This window comes from Ursus arctos, unplaced genomic scaffold (genome assembly GCF_023065955.2).
Source record: "Ursus arctos isolate Adak ecotype North America unplaced genomic scaffold, UrsArc2.0 scaffold_12, whole genome shotgun sequence".
In the NCBI taxonomy this organism is placed as follows: Eukaryota; Metazoa; Chordata; class Mammalia; order Carnivora; family Ursidae; genus Ursus; species Ursus arctos.
This window is the reverse complement of record NW_026622786.1, coordinates 4,785,600-4,801,919: the sequence shown is the minus strand read 5'-3', so window position 1 is coordinate 4,801,919 and position 16,320 is coordinate 4,785,600. Positions and strand designations below refer to the sequence as shown.

Genomic DNA, 16,320 nt, shown 5'->3' with positions numbered 1-16,320 from the left:
GGTGGCTGCGGCTTGGCCCAAAGGGGAAGGTTCCACCGAGACTTGAACTCGGATCGCTGGATTCAGAGTCCAGAGTGCTCACCATTACACCATGGAACCACCGGGCGCAAGGTGCCCTGCCTCTCCGAGGTGTGTGTACATCGCCTTCCTCCGCCCTGCGTTCCGGGACGCGCCTCCTGCCGGGTTTGTCTTCTCGCCCCAGGGGTTGGAGCACGGCTCCGAGACCCGCGAGGAGTCGCCGCCACTCACGTTCTCCCTGCCGCTCTCCGGGCTCGCGAGTCGGGGAACGAGATCACGTCCATTTGCAGCTTAGCCACAGGGAGGTGCACCTGCTCTGCCTGGATGACTAGTTTCCTGCCCTGAGGTGAAGTTCCTGCCAGAAAAAAACCAGGTGTTCCTTTCCGTCCCTTTGCACTTGTGCTCTTCCCACAGCCCTGGGAGCTCCGGTGATCCTCCGAACGGGACTTGGGACTTGCTGGGATTCCAGCCCCTCCCATTCCATTCCTGATCCTATTTCCTTCCCGTCTTTCTTGCTGTCTTCCTCACCACCCATTTTCTCTAGCTGCGCGGGCCTTCAGTCGGCTCAGGACCATCCCGGGGGTGGGGCGACTCCAGAGTAAAGAATCTGGGGTTCGGCGCAGCTCAAGACTGGCTGGTCACTTCCCGCCAAATTGAACCTCAAGCACTGGTCTCTACTACGGGTGTCTGGGGATGAGATGCGTCCCGGTATCGCCCCTGCGTGGCCACGCCGAGTACAACGTACAGAGCTCCAAGCAGGGCCGGAAGCTGCTGGAGCCAGAGATGCCAGAAAATTCACGGAATGCTGCACCATACTCAGTACCTTGAAATTAAAAGTCCGACAAACCACCGACTAAAATAGATGTACAGAAGAGAAAAAAAGTATGCTCCTGTCTCCTGGCTACAAGAGGGGGTTGGAAAAGCAATTGAGATAGTGTTTTGGGATTCAGACTGGATAGTCCGCCACTGTGAACCTGGGAATCATTACTAGGCAGAAGATTGAGTCATAGAATCCCCAGCCTTCTGCAGCCAGCTCTCTACTTTTTAAATTTCCAGTGACCCAGAGACGGCCAAAGCTCTCCAGCCACCATGTTTGCCCAACCCAGCATCTGAGCACCTGGACATTCCTAACTCTTGAGCCGGGAGGTAGGCGGGGAGGGGAGGTCTTGGACTCTTGGTGTGAGAAAGGAGGGAAAAGGTTTCTCCCCTTAGACTGAATGAAGTATGCTAGTCAGATTCAGTGGGTAGTTATCAATGAGCCAGAGCTGTGGTTTATATCCTGTTAACAGTGGTTAGTTACTCCTATGGAAATTAGTGTGGAGGAGAGGAATTTTCCCCCTATGCATTTTTTATCATGTAATTTACAAAGAGAATAAATATATCGATGTGTTCCTTAGGTTTTAAAAAAAAAGGATGAAAATAAGAAAAAGTGAAAGAAAGATGTTTCAGATGCCAGTACGGAGGCAATTTAATTGGGGAGGGGAAAAGGAGAGCTTCTTTGGGGAGAGAACTCAGAGTGGGCGCCACAGTTCTGAGAAGATCCTAGGGGATAAAGCTGGAGCTTCACTCTACCCAGTTGGGGCAGAGGAAGGAGGCTGACTGTTGGACTGAGTGGCATTCTCCTACAGGTGGCTTATTTGGGGTCCTATCCCCAGTCTCTCACAGTCTGGGGGTGCCTGGGTGGCTCAGTTGGTTGAGTGTCTGACTCTTGGTTTTGGCTCAGGTCATAATCTCATGGGTCATGATCTCAAGGGTTGTGAGATGGAGCTCCGTATCTGGCTCCGCTCTCAGAGGGAAGCCTGATTGAAAAATTCTTTCCCCCTGCCTTTCCTTCTACTCACTCTCTCTCTCTAATAAATACCTAAATATTAAAAAAAAAGAATACTAGACACAGTCTGTTATTGAGGTTCTTGATGTTTCTTTCAGAAGTCTCAATTTCTTAAGTCAAGCAGAGAAAGACAATTATATGGTTTCACTCATTTATGGAACATAAGAAGTAGGAAGATCGGTAGGAGAAGAAAGGGAAGAAGAAAGGGGGGGGGTAAACAGAAGGGGGAATGAACCATGAGAGACTATGGACTCTGGGAAACAAACAGAGCTTCAGAGGGGTGGGAGGTGGGGGAATGGGATAGGCTGGTGATGGTTAGAAAGGAGGGCACATATTGCATGGTGCACTGGGTATTATACGCAAGTAATGAATCATGGAACTTTACATCAAAAACTAGGGATGTACTGTATGGTGACTAACATAATATAATAAAAAATATTATTAAATAAAAGAAGTCTCAATTTCTAGTTTGTAGAAGGGCATTGTGTAAGGGAAAAAGCGGAATCACTGTGTAGGATGACTGAATGGCTCTGGATAATGTTCCATTATAACCAACAATCTTAGCATGGTCAAGAAATATACACAAAACAGGGGCACCTGGGTGGCTCAGTCGGTTAAGTGTCTGACTCTTGGTTTTGGCTCAGGTCATAATCTCAGAGTTGTGAGATCTAGCCTCTCTAGGGTCTCTCTGCTCAGCGGGGAGTCTGCTCAAGATTCTCTCTCTTCCCCTCCCCCTCCCACACATGTGCTCTCTCTCTTTCAAAATAAATAAATCTTAAAAAAAAAAAAAAGAAAGAAGGAAATAGGGGTGCCTAGATGGCTTGTCGGTTAAGTGTCTGCCTTCGGCTCAGGTCATGATATTGGGGTCCTAGGATTGAGCCCCAGGTCTGGTTCCCTGCTCAGCAGGGAGTCTGCTTTTCCCTCTGCCCCTCCCCCTCGTGCTCTCTCTCTCTCACTCACTCTCAAATAAATATAATCTTAAAAAAAAAGAAATAAACACAAATTAATTTGATTAGTGATTACCGTGATTAGTGATTACCCTGAGACTTTGTACCAGTTACAACCATTAAGTTATAATTATATATATGATATGATATGATATGATATGATATAATATAATATAATATAATATAATATAATATAATATAATATAATACATATTGCTAACATAGGGAGTTTGAAAGTATTCCTCCTTGGGGTCACACAGATAAAATGGCATTAAATCATTTAGTGTCTCTTTCTCTCCCTCTCCCCACCCTTTCTCTCTCATACCACACACACACACAGGCATGCACACACACAACTGCCTCATTAGCAGAGATTTAGTATAAATAGCATTAAGCATTTAGCAAGTTACAGGCCAATAAACTCAACTAAGCAGTTGTGAAATCTAATGTGCACTAGCTTTTGAAATTTTAAGAATGAGTGATCCAGTGTTTCTGCCATATCTTCAACTGGTTAAGGAGAGTACATGTGACCCTTGAACACCACTGGTTTGAACTGCGTGGGTCCACTTCTGTGTGATTTTTTTTCAATATATACAGTACTATAAATGTATTTTCTCTTCCTTAAGAGTTTCTTAATATTTTATTTTCTCTAGCTTATTTTATTGTAAGACTACAATATATAATAATACATTTAACATAAAAAATATGTGTTAATCGACTATGTTACTGGTAAGGATTTCCAGTCAATAGTTGGCTATTAGAAGTTAAGATTTGGGGAGTCAAAGGTTATATGCAGATTTTTGACTGTGGGGGGGGGGTGGTCAATGCCCCTAACCCCTCAGTTGTTTAAGGGTCAGCTGTATTTTATTTCCTTCTTATTTCAGCCTTCACACTGATAAACTCTGTTATGTGATGAGCTGCCCAATGAACATATTTCATGTCATTCTTCTCCATTTTGTTCTTGCTTTGGGATCAGAAGCAACGTGATTTGCATACACTTAAGCCCAAACAAAGCTTTCCTATTTCTGTTGAACAGTTTCAATGCCTGTGCAAAATACTTTCCTGAAAGTTCAGGATTTTCAACTCTACCTTGGTTATATTTAACTTCAATGCCCTGCTGACAACATCCCTAGACCTGACAGGGTAAGTGTTGTGTGGATTTGTCACCATGAGCTCCTCTAAACAAAAAGCTTCTCTGCATAGTTGTGTTCATTAATATACAGTTCTGCAAGTTTATGCCATACTCCTTGGTTACCAAAAAAAATGTTCTAAATCCTCATTCATGGTAAGCTTGAACAGCTTCTATATTTCTCGTAGGGCTTTTTGAGTATCAATTTTGTGTTTTCTTGCAGTAGTTGGATCTTCTTATAAAATTGGATTACATGGCTGTAGTATAACATCGTTATATCTTTCTATGGCTTCAGATTTTGCTTATCTCTGTGACTGCCAGGAAAATTCAACACCTGAAGGTCAAAACAATGTCAAGCCATACCTTGGGCTGCAAGTATCACATATTTTCCAAATGTCATTTCCAAGCTTAGAAACATAGTCATGGATTAATTCTTCAAATTCCACCATTTGATCACTGTTGCAAGAATTTTTTTCTTTTTTGCATTTTAGATCACATTTCCTCCCAAGTGACATCATAAAGTTCTGAGACCTTTGCTATCTTTCCAGAACCTAGAGGCAGCCAGGTGAGAGGATGAGCCAATTCATTTGTTCTTTCAGTGCTAGGGGCCAGCTATTGAAAATTTAACCATTATGAAGATGGCTTTTTGTTGGTACACAGCATTGGAAGTGCTCTAACCTCCACTTCATTCTCTCTTGTCTCACTGCCTGACATAAATTGTTTAAACTTCATCAAACCATAGGATAATTCTGGGTTAAAAGAAACTTAGAGTTCATCTACTTACTGTCCTCCTTTTATAGCTGAGAAAATTGAGGTAAAGTGACTTCATCGAATTTGCACAATATTCAATGGCAGAAATAATGTTAGAACCCTGGATGCTCAGAGCACAAAGCTGACATCACTTTCCTCTGTACCATGTGTTTTTTCTAGAGAATTTTAGAAATTAAAATTTTGTGATCATTTTTTTATGTCATAATTCCTTTTTTTATTATAATAATATGTTTTATTATATTATGTTAGTCACCATACAGTACATCCCTGGTTTTTGATGTAAAGTTCCATGATTCATTAGTTGCATATAACACCCAGTGCACCATGCAATACGTGCCCTCCTTACTACCCATCACCAGCCTATCCCATTCCCCCAACCCCCTCCCCTCTGAAGCCCTCAGTTTGTTTCTCAGAGTCCATAGTCTCTCATGCTTCATTCCCCCTTCTGATGACCCTCCCTTTCTTTATCCTTTTCTTCTCCTACTGATCTTCCTAGTTCTTATGTTCCATAGATGAGAGAAACCATATGATAATTGTCTTTCTCTGCTTGTCTTATTTCACTTAGCATAATCTCCTCCAGTCCCGTCCATGTTGCTGCAAATGTTGAGAAATCGTTCTTTTTGATAGCTGAGTAATATTCCATTGTATATATGGACCACATCTTCTTCATCCAGTCATCTGTTGAAGGGCATCTCGGCTCCTTCCACAATTTAGCTATTGTGGACAATGCTGCTATGAACATTGGGGTGCATATGAACACTGGGGTGCATATGCTATGAACATTGGGGTACACACTACATCTGTATCGTTGGGGTAAATACCCAGTAGTGCAATGGCTGGATCATAGGGTAGCTCAATTTTTAACTTTTTAAGGGACCACCACGCTGTTTTCCAGAGTGGCTGTACCAACTTGCATTCCCACTAACACTGTAAGAAGGATCCCCTTTCTACACATCCTCCCCAACATTTTTTGTTTCTTGCCTTGTCAATTTTTGCCATCCTAACTGGAGTAAGATGGTATCTCAGTGAGGTTTTGATTTGAATTTCCCATATGGTTAATGATTTTGAACATTTTTTCATGTGTCTGTTAGCCATTTGTATGTCTTCATTGGAAAAGTGTCTGTTCATACAATTTGCCCACTTTTTGATTTGATTATTTTTCTCGTGTATTGAGTTTAAGAAGTTCTTTATAGATCTTGGATAGCAGTCTTTTATCTGTAGCGTCATTTGCAAATATCTTCTCCCATTCTGTGGGCTGCCTCTTAGTTTTTTTGACTGTTTCCTTGGCTGTGCAGAAGATTTTTATCTTGATGAAGTCCCACAAGTTCATTTTTTCTTTTGTTTCTCTTGCCTTTGGAGATGTGTCATGAAAAAGGTTGCTGTGGCCGATGTCGTAGAGGTTGCTGCCTATGCTCTCCTCTAGGATTTTGATGGATTCCTGTCTCACATCGAGGTCTTTCATCCATTTGGAGTTTATCTTTGTGTATGGTGTGAGAGAGTGGTCAAGTTTCATTCTTTTGCATATAGCTGTCCAATTTTCCCAGCACCATTTATTGAAGAGACTGTCTTTTTTTCCACTGGATGTTTTTTCCTGCTTTATCAAAGATTACTTGCCCAAAGAGCCGAGGGTCCATTTCTGGGTTCTCTATTCTATTCCACTGGTCTATGTGTCTGTTTTTGTTCCAGTACCATGCTGTCTTTGTGATCACAACTTGTAGTACAACTTGAAATCCGGCATTGTGATGCCCCCAGCTTTGTTTTTCCTTTTCAGCAATTCCTTGGCAATTCAGGGCCTTTTCTAGTTCCACACAAATTTAAGGGCTGTTTGTTCCAGTTCTTTGAAAAATGTCATAGGTATTTTGATCAGGATGGCATTGAAAGTGTAGATTGCTCTGGGTAGCATACACATTTTAATTATGTTTATTCCTCTGATCCATGAGCATGGAATGTTTTTCCATTGTTTTGTGTCTTCTTCAATGTCTTTCAAGAGTGATTTGTAGTTTCTAAAATATAGATCCTTTACGTTTCTGGTTAAGTTAATTCCAAGATAACATATGATTTTTGGTGCTATTGTAAATGGGTTGGATTCCCTAATTTCTCTTTTTTCAGTCTCATTGTTCGTGTATAGAAATGCAACTGATTTCTGAGCATTGATTTTGTATCCTGCCACATTACTGAATTGCTCTATAACTTCTACTAGTTTGGGGGTGGATTCTTTTGGGTTTTCCGTATAGAGTATCATGTCATCTGTGAAGACAGACAGTTTGACTTCTTCTTTGCCGATTTGGATACTTTTATCCCTTTTTGTTGTCTGATTGCTGTTGCAAGGACTTCTAGTACTATGTTGAATAATAGTGGCGAGAGTGGGCATCCTTGTCGTGTTCCTGATCTTAAGGGAAAGGCTTCCAGCTTTTCCCCACTGAGAATGATATTTGCTGTAGGCTTTTCATAGATGGTTTTTATGAAATTGAGGAATGTACCCTGTATCCCTACACTGTGAAGGTTTTTAATCAGGAAAGGATGCTGTATTTTGTCAAATGTTTTTTCTGCATCTATTGAGAGAATCATATGATTTTTGGCTTTTTTCTTGCTGATAAAGTCTGTAACACTGATAGATTTGCGAATGTTGAACCACCCTTGCATCCCAGGGATGAATCCCACTTGGTCATGATGGATAATCCTTTTAATGTACTGTTGGATTCTATTAGCCAGGATCTTGTTGAGAATTTTGGCATCCATATTCATTAGGGAAATCGGTCTGTAATTCTCCTTTTTGATGGGGTCTTTGCCTGGTTTGGGGATCAAGGTAATATTGGCCTCATAGAATGAGTTTGGTAGCTTTCCTTCTGTTTCTATTTTTTGAAATAGCTTTAGGAGAATAGGTATTATTTCTTCTTTGAATGTTTGTAAGAATTCCCCAGGAAAACCATCTGGTCCTGAAGTTTTGTTTTTTGGAAGGTTTTTTATCACTGTTTCAATCTCTTCATAATTAATTGGCCTGTTTAAAAAATCAATTTCTTCTGTTTCAGTCTTGGTAGTTTATAGGTTTCCAGGAAGGCATCCATTTCTTCCAGGTTGCTTAATTTATTGGCATAAAGTTGTTGATAAAAGTTTCTAATGATCCTTCCTATTTCATTGGTGTTGGTTGTGACCTCTCCCTTTTCATTCATAATTTTATTAATTTGGGTCCTTTCTCTATTCTTTTGGATAAGTCTTGCCAGTGGCTTATCTATTTTATTTATTCTTTCAAAGAACCAGCTTCTAGTTCTGTTGATCTGCTCTACTATACTCCTGGTTTCTAATTCATTGATCTCTGCTCTAATCTTGATCAACTGCTTTCTCGTGCATGGATTAGGCCTGTTCTTCTATTGCTGTTCCAGTTTCTTGAGGTGAGAATATAAAAACTGCATTTTAGATTTTTCTATTCTTTTGAGTGAGGCTTGGATGGCTATGTATTTTCCCCTTAGGACTGCCTTTGCAGTGTCCCATAGGTTTTTGACTGCTGTGTTTTCATTCTCGTTGGTCTCCATAAATTGTTTAAAATTGATTTTTGATTTTCTGGTTTATTGAATCATTCCTCAGCAGGATGGTTCTTAATCTCCAAGTGTTTGAGTTTCTTCCAAATTTTTCCTTGTGGTTGAGTTCCAATTTCAAAGCGTTGTGGTCTGAGAATATGCAGGGAATAATTTCAGTCTTTTGGTATCGGTTGAGACCTGTTTTGTGACCCAGAGCATGGTCTATTCTTGAGAATATTCCATGTGCATTAGAATAGAATGAGTATTCTTTTGTTCTGGGGTGTAGTGTTCTATATATATCTATGAGGTCCAACTCGTCTAGTATGGCATTCAAAGCTCTTGTTTCTGTGCTGATTTTCTGCTTAGGTGATCCATGTATTGCTGATAGTGGAGTGTTGATGTCCCCTACTATTAATGTATTTTTATCTGTATGTCTCTTTATTCTGGTTAAGAGTTGGCTTGTGTATCTAGCTGCTCCCCTGTTGGGGGCATAGATATTAATAATTGTCATATCCACTTGTTGGATACATCCTTTAAGAATAATATAGTGCCCTTCTGTATCTCTAACTATAGTCTTTAGTTTAAAATCAAAACTGTTGATATGAGAATTGCTACCCCAGCTTTCTTTTGAGGTCCATTGGCATGAAAGATGGTATTCCATCCCTTTACTTTCAGTCTGGATGTATCTTTAGGTTCAAAATGAGTCTCTTGTAGACAGCAAATGGATGGGTCATGTCTTTTTATCCAATCTTCAACCCTGTGGTGTTTATGGGAGCATTTAGGCCATTTACATTGAGACTGATTATTGAGAGATATGATTTTAATGATGCCATGTTGCCTGTAAAGTCTTTGTTTCTATAGATTGTGACTTTCTGTTCTGTATCCCTCTTGGGGCCTTTTTACTTTTATAGAACCCCCCTTAATATCTCCTGTAGGGCTGGTTTCGTGGTTACGAAATTGGTCAGTAACTGGTGATACTGGAAGGTCTTTATCTCTCCATCAATTCTTTTTTTTTTTTTAAAGATTTTATTTATTTATTTAACAGAGATAGCCAGCGAGAGAGGGAACACAAGCAGGGGGAGTGGGAGAGGAAGAAGCAGGCTCATAGTGGAGGAGACTGATGTGGGGCTCGATCCCATAACGCCGGGATCACGCCCTGAGCCGAAGGCAGGCGCTTAACCGCTGTGCCACCCAGGCGCCCCCTCTCCATCAATTCTGAGTGACAGCCTTGCTGGATAATTACTTGGCTGCATGTTTTTCTCTGAAAGAGCTTTAAAAATGCCCCCCAACCCTTTCTCTCATTCCAGGTCTGTGTAGACAGGTCTGACATAATTCTGATAACTTTGCCTTGGTACGTGAGAAATTTCTTTGCCCTGGCCGCTTTCAATACTGTATCCTTGGATCTAATATTGGCAAATTGCACTATGATGTGACGTGACATAGGTTTGTCGTGGTTGAACTTGGGAGGGGTCCTCTCTGCCTCTTGGACACGAATGTTTGTTTCCTTTGCTAGATTAGGGAAGTTTTCAGCTACAATTTGTTCAAATATCTCTTCTAGACCTCTCTCTTTCTCCACCCCCTTGGGGATGCCCATGATTCTGACATCAGAATGTTTCATTGAGTCAGTAATCTCCTGTAACCTACATTCTTGAGATTGGATTTTTTTGAGCCACGTTTCTGTTTTAGCTTTCTCTTCTACCATCCTCCAATTCACTTTCAATCTTCTGCCTCATTTACCCTGGCCATCAGAGCATCTAGTTTTGACTGCATTTGATTCATAGCATTTTTAATTTCTGCCAGATTCGCTCTCATTTCCGCCCTTAGAGATTCTATATTCTCATTAATATTTTCGTTAATATTTTTTTCAAGTCTACACATCGTCTTGACCATTGTTACTCTGAATTCCATTTCTGATAATTTGTTTATATCCATATCCATTAGTTCTGTGGCAGAGGCCACAGACTTGTCTTTTCTTTGCTGGGGTGGGTTTCTCCTTCTCGTCATTCTGATGAGGAGAGGTTGCGGAGTTGTCCAGAGCCCAAATTATTGACCAGGACCTATGCAGTGTGCACTTGTTTTATAGGGACCTTAGGGATGTGGGCTTCTTGATTTTTCAGCCTGCCTTCTGGGGGGAGGTGCCTGCTGCGCCGATACTCAGGCAACCCTGTTTGGGTAGAGTTGCCCCATCCCTGTGAGGGGGAATGGGGATGGGCACACTGTGAGCCAGTATTTCCAGGCTTTTGTTTTCTGGTGGCTTTCCCTGGCGGTTTGCTGTGTCTCTTTGGAGAATCAGAGCAGCAGTGGCCGAATCCCAGCCTCTGTCTCAGAACAGAGGGATCGCAGTCCACTCTCCACTGAGCTCTTCTGGCCACTTTAACTCTGTTTCTGTGGGTGCTGCTAAACCCTGCAGCGTCCTGGGATGTGCGCCCCACACCCAGCGTCCCAGCCCTCACTTCCAGGGCTGGTACGTCTCTGTACTTTGTGTTTCTAACACTGCCATCCGCCAGCCGCCCCCCGCGCGCTCCTGAGCTCTGTTTCAGTGTGGTTCGTGCGCACTCCAGAGCTCTGGTTTTCAGACTGGTTGTGCATGTTCCCCAGCTCACGGTCTCAGTCTGCTCTCTCGCGGGTGCCTGTCCGGGAGTCAGCCCGCTCCCCAGTGTAGGTGGCTACCGCTTCCTGGCGCCCGAACACGGAGGCTCCCTCCCCCTTCCATTTATCTTCCGATATCTGTGCATGGTTTCACAGCTCCCCACTTCGTACCTCAATACTCAGTGCTGGAGATGTTCATTTGTAGAGATCCAGATGTATCTTCCTGCATCTCAGGCTGATTCCATGGGTGTTCAGGATGGTCTGGTACCTATCCAGCTCGACTCAGGGGACCACCTGAAAAAGGGGACCCCTACTCCTCCGCCATCTTAACTCCTCCCTCTCATGTCATAATTCCTAATGCCAGTCCTTTTATCCTGAATCATCACAAAATGGCTTGCCTGGCATAAGCTCTCAATAAACTTAGGTGTGTGATATTTTGCACAAGTAAAACACAGCTTTGTTCCCACATTCAAACCTACAATTGAACCATATAAAGATATTATTATGGATTATTTTCTTTATTTCTCAGAGTTACTGACCTGAAGTGCCAATTTGTTTAATCTTTCCCATGACCTTGAGAATCTCTGATAATGCAAAAGATAGAATCTTCCTAATGTAAGCCCTACCTGTCAAGGAATTATTACTGAACTTTTCTTTCTATAGCCTGTGTCATGAAAATTATAATAATGAACATAAAATTATAATAATGAATATCCTTTCTCAAACAGTACACATACCTCTTTCTCTCCCTCTTGCATCCCCATATTATTCCAACAACTGTCTTTTCTTCTGTCTTATTGAGAAACCCTGTTTTAGTTATTCTCTTCCCCATTCTCATGTTTCAAAGCATTTTTCCTTGATGTCAAGAATGGTTTCACTGATCATCTAGGAGATTCTTTGGATTTTCAACTACCTATGTACTTCTTCAGTGATTGTGTAAGCGTTACCTAGGAAATTTGTGGGGAAAAGGAGGATTCCTTTGCTTTATCCCTATGCCCAGAGATTCTTAACAAGTTCCTCATGTGATTTTGGTATAAGTGCTCCCTAGATTTGCAGCCAATTGGAGAATGAGGGATTCACATTAATTGAGTGACTTCTCAGACTTCACATACACACAGACACACACGTGCGCCCACACACGCAAAGTCATCCAAAAGCTCTATATGTAATGTTATATTCTCCATTTTGTAAAATAAGATAATGAGGCTTGAAGAGATTAAAGAAGTTGCCTACTATTCTATATTAAGTAAGCGGTGGATCTGGTATTCAAATATAATAATGTCCTTTTCCAATCCATGGTTTTATTGCTTCACTTCAGCCCCAGTAAAGGATTGAGTGAGGAATACACTTAGAATTAAGGAATATTGGTAAAAATTCATTGTTTATAATGACTTTATTTATTCAACAAATATTTATTAACTATGTGGTGGGGATTTGTGTAGTGGGGACAAGACAGGTCCTACTCACATGAAGATTATCTTCCAATAGCCGAACATTATACATATAGTTACTAAAAACATTGTAATTGTGATGAACATTAATTATTACTTATGTGTTCCTTGGTCCAATTTGATCAGCTAAGGATTGAAAGCTGCCTGAGCATAAAAAGTATACCTATAGAGTCCATGAGAATATATTTTTCCTGGGCAAGAATTTTCTGATTTATTTGTCTTAAAAGTGAGAAAACATTGTTAATTTCACAGGCTTCTGACATTCTAAATATGAGGTTGTGTGGCATGTTGCAAAGAGCACTGACCTGGGAGTCTTGAAGCTGCTGGATTTATAAAAGCAGCTCTGCCACCAACAGGCTATGGGAGCTCTAGCAAGTTTGTTAATCTTTGCAAGTATCAGTTTTTTTCATCTATAAAATTAAGTTATTGTCCTTAATTTTTCTAGTTTTCCAAGTTTCTTATAGAGGAACAGCCCCACCATGGTACCCTGGAGACCTTGTATATATTCATGTAGCCACACAGGTAAAGGCTTGAATTGCAGCTAATCTAAGTCTTGGTAGAATATCTTTTCATCCACTAGAACATGTGAGGATGGGAGGCTTAAGAGAAGTTGCCCTGAAGATTCCACTCACATTCCTATTTCCCCTGATAGGCTATCAATAGCTACCAAATTTTGGTAAGATATGATGCTTTTTCCTGCCCCCCTCAAGGTACAGCTGGGACTATAAAAGCATTTAGCTGCAATCCAGACCTGGCTCCTTACCCATGGGTATTCTGCAGCTCACACCATCATTATTAGCCCCTTTTGTTTTGGTGTTATATGTTTTGGTGCAGAGGACAGTGGCCCAGGAAGCTGGCACTTTTGGCTATTCTTTCTTGCACTGTCTATGTAAGTAATAAACTGAATCTAAAAGTGGCATGTTGTGTTTTTGCCACCTGAATCAGTCAGGCCTTGGCCTCATTTTATGTACTTGACAGTTCCTTCCTGCTCCAGTGTCCTGTGTCTATGCTGAGCTAAGGTGTATGTTAAAAGAGTCATTAGGAACTGCAACCAAGACCAGGCCATAGCCCCTGGTGTATGTGTTTGCTGAATAAATGCTGTGCTTAGCTGAGATAGTAGTTAGAGGAAAGAGTATCTATAGGTTTAGAGAATGAGAACAGCATGCAGAAGGATGAGCTGATGGTGGTGTCTTGATAGCCAAAGGGGGTAGGAATGAGGATAGTCTTTAGGCTAGGATCAGAAAGCTTGAGGAGAAACTAAGGGATACCTACAACATTCAACACCTTAAGGAGGAGCCTGGGCCGAGCAGTGAGGACTGGAAGAGTAACTCACCCCACATTGAATTTATATACCTGGCCAAGGAGAACCATAAGTGGATTCAGGGTTCATCTAAACTGTTGGGAATAATCAACTCCAAGGGGAGGAGGAAGTAACCATGAGACCCTGCTGCACACCCTAGGACTTGACCTTCAAGCTGTCCTCACAGTGGATGCCCAGCAAATAACTGTTGGATTAGCAGGAATGAAATCTTAAAGAAGTATTGGAGAATTTTGTCTTCATGGTTCTTCTTTTTGGGATCAGGAGGGACTAAGGAAAAAGGACCATTGCATGTAAATAAATAGTGGTAATTGTATTTTTCTGTACTTTCAGTTTACAAAGGGTTTTACACCTTATATCATGAATATTTAATGAGTAATTAATTTTCCTGACACCATGCTGCACCCTGGAGGCAAAGAGGTCAGTCACATTCTCTTTGAGGACTTCTAGTTGGTAGGAAATAACTACTCAAAAACAGATAGTTTTATCAGAATGTGGCAACTGTCCTAACCTTTAGATATTATAGCAGCATAGGGGAGGGGCACGTAATTCAGGACAAGGACATCTCTTGCTAATGAAAAGGTGAAACAGTGAGAATTTTTAAGGACAATCCCATTCTCATCAGAGCTCACCACAGGAGACTGTCCCAAAGAATGGTTGGTATAAGGCAGGGTCTTCTGTAAAGAAGGGTCTTTGCTGCATCTTTGGAGAGTGCTGAGAATTCCCCAGAGGATTCTTGGAATAAGAACTCAGGTAGCTAACAGACATCCAAATTAGAAAGGAAGAATTAGTATTGCTAAGATGCCCATACTATTCAAAATGATCTATAGATCCAATGCAATCCCTATCAAAATCCCAAGCACATTTTTTGCAAAAATAGAAAAACCCATCCTAAAATTCATGTGGAATCTCAAGGGACCCCATATAGCCAAAACAATCTTGAAAAAGAACAAATCTGGAAGAGTCCTCATGTTTTCTGCTTTTAAAACTTACTGGAAGTCAGCTTAGTCAATTAAAGGGCTCATTTCACTTGTTTCCAATATTTCAGGGATCACTGTTCTTTACTGCTTGGTTTCCCTGAAAACCATTTTTTCATACATTTAGTCTGGATGGCTAGTTGTTTTAGGTGGGAGGGTAAATCTAATCCCTGTTATTTCATTTTGACCAGAAACAAAATCTGGTAATTTTTGATTTGATATCAAATGTTGTGACTGTTTACCTCATTGATTGCTACATATTTTTGTATTCCTATAGGTATTCTTTTTTTTCCCTAAAGATTTTATTTATTTGAGAGAGAGAGAGAGAGCGAGAGCGCTAGCATGCACAAGAGTATGTATGAGTGGTGAGGGGGGCAGAGGGAGAGAGAGAAGTAGACTCCCTGTTGAGCAGAGAGCCCAACGTGGGGCTTGATCCCAGGACCCTGAGATCATGACCTGAGCTGAAGGCAGATGCTTAACTGACTGAGCCACCCAGGCGCCCCATATTCCTATAGGTATTCTTGAGTTTTGTTTTCGTATGCAGTTATTTGGAAACCATTTGGCCCTGCAAGAATTTTTAATATAGTTCTTTTATTTTCCACTCCCACATCACTCCAATACTTGACAAATGTCTTAGGACAATGTGCTTCAGTAAAGCCCTCTTGCTATAATTTGTCTTTATCACCTCGGCACCATCAGACTTTGAGAGATTTCACTCTACCTTTTATAAGGCTTTTCTACTAGCTCTTAAGCGTTCCATGCAAGTTCAGACCTCAGTTAGTGTCCTTTGGGGAAAACTGAGGACGCATCTGAAGCCCCTCAAGTTTTCAAGTCCTCCCCTTATCGCCAATGTGCCACTAAGAGCTTTGTTGGTTTTACTTTACCCCATCAGATATCCTCTGCCTGCACAAAGCTCAGTTTTCAGTCCATGCCCAGAATCAGCAAATGGCTACAGGGAGCAAGATGACTAGTGATCTCAGTTCATTTGGACAGTTCTACCTTATTTCATGAACTTGAGTTCATCTAGACCTGGTTGCTGCTACAGTTCTCTATTGTAGCTAAGAATTCTGAGCTCAGACTGGCTCTTTAACTGGTAGAACCCTGGACTGTCAAATTCCTCTACTCTGTCCACAGACACCCTAACTCTAAGTCACTCTTCTAGAGGACCTATGAACCAAATCTGCTAATTGGGGGAGAAAAAGAATTACCATCTTCAGGTTGGCAAAAATGTTTCCATTTGTGGATAAAACAGTGTCTCCTGACCCCCCAAAATATTTTTTGAGATCCAGTTGCATGCAACACCCATCCCACTCCCTACCTCAACATCTAACTTCTAATTGTGACCTGTAACTATTGTAATCTATAACAAAGATCCCTGAAAACAAGAACTAAGCTAGGGTATCGTTCATAGTTTTGAGGAATCAGTCAGCCTGGGGTTAAGACTTCCCCCAAGATCCAGGTACACAGGTCTGCAGTAATCTTGGTGGCTCTTTTAGGTGCTCAGTATTCTTACCTGATGTTCTTTTCATAATCTATCATTAGCAGGTGGGCTTTGGAAGCTGTAGTGAAGGGAATCTATTTCAGAAGTAGTAGAGAAGTTTGTGAAAACCTACTTTTGGTTTAAACAGATCATACATCATATGGACCTTGGGTCTTCTGACCTCTGACAAAGAACCTTGCCCTCCTCCATAGGAAGTCAGTGAAAAGAGAAAACTCTCAAGACAGAAGTCTCCTTCAGAGCACAGCTGAATCCCTGAAGAATTCTAACTGGTAGGAG

At 41.4% G+C, this 16,320-nt stretch overlaps 1 non-coding gene and 1 pseudogene across 1 annotated transcript; both read right to left on the bottom strand.

Annotated features, from left to right (window-relative positions):
• Positions 1–27: 27 nt before the first annotated feature.
• TRNAQ-CUG (transfer RNA glutamine (anticodon CUG)) lies at positions 28–99 on the bottom strand. The gene has a single exon. It is a non-coding gene; the product is annotated as a tRNA-Gln (tRNA).
• A 3,558-nt stretch (positions 100–3,657) lies between these two features.
• On the bottom strand, positions 3,658–4,751 carry LOC125282139 (ER membrane protein complex subunit 2-like; annotated as a pseudogene).
• Positions 4,752–16,320: the final 11,569 nt, after the last annotated feature.